Source organism: Frankliniella occidentalis, unplaced genomic scaffold, assembly GCF_000697945.3.
Source record: "Frankliniella occidentalis isolate FOCC.00 unplaced genomic scaffold, Focc_3.1 Scaffold557, whole genome shotgun sequence".
Classification (NCBI taxonomy): Eukaryota; Metazoa; Arthropoda; class Insecta; order Thysanoptera; family Thripidae; genus Frankliniella; species Frankliniella occidentalis.
In genome coordinates, this window is record NW_026267673.1 from 14,760 (window position 1) to 15,357 (window position 598).

The 598-nt window shown below is 44.1% G+C and overlaps 1 non-coding gene across 1 annotated transcript; it reads right to left on the reverse strand.

The window, feature by feature from the left end:
* Positions 1 to 11: 11 nt before the first annotated feature.
* Positions 12 to 122, reverse strand: LOC127751552 (U2 spliceosomal RNA). Its single transcript, XR_008012154.1, has one exon. It is a non-coding gene; the product is annotated as a U2 spliceosomal RNA (small nuclear RNA).
* Positions 123 to 598: the final 476 nt, after the last annotated feature.

Here is a 598-nt window from a genome sequence, read left to right on the forward strand (position 1 = left end):
CCCAACACTCCATCGGATTACAAAAATCAGTTTAATATTCTGACTCCGCAATGCGGAGTGTACCAGATATTAAGCTGATAAGAACAGATACTACAGTCTATTCCGGGTACCTGCAAACCGTTGGTTTGCGTACCGAAACATGTGACGTACCTCGAATCGTGACCGCGCGGTTTGTGCCTGTTTCTTATTTGAGTGTTCTAGGATAGAAAAACTAGACCCTTGTCTATGTTTCCGCTATTCTAGTTTCTAATTTCCTTTTACTTTCTGCTCCTACGCTACTGACGGCACCGCAGAAATTGTTAAACCCTTGTGTCACGGTTTGTGGTGCGTACCTCAAACCGTGACTTTTGACTTTTTTCCCTAGTTTGTTGTTGTACTTGCAACCCTAACCTAACCCGACCGCATCAAATTGCATTGTGTCCCGGTTTGTGGTACCGTCACACAAACCCGCATTAATAAATGATAACGAATCGGGTCGGCACACCACTAGTTTGCGTCCCGAAACATGTGACGCGTCACAAACTGTGACTGCAAGGTAAGTGCCCGTTTATTGCTACTAGTTTTTATGATAGAATTTCTAGACCCCTGTCTTTGTTTC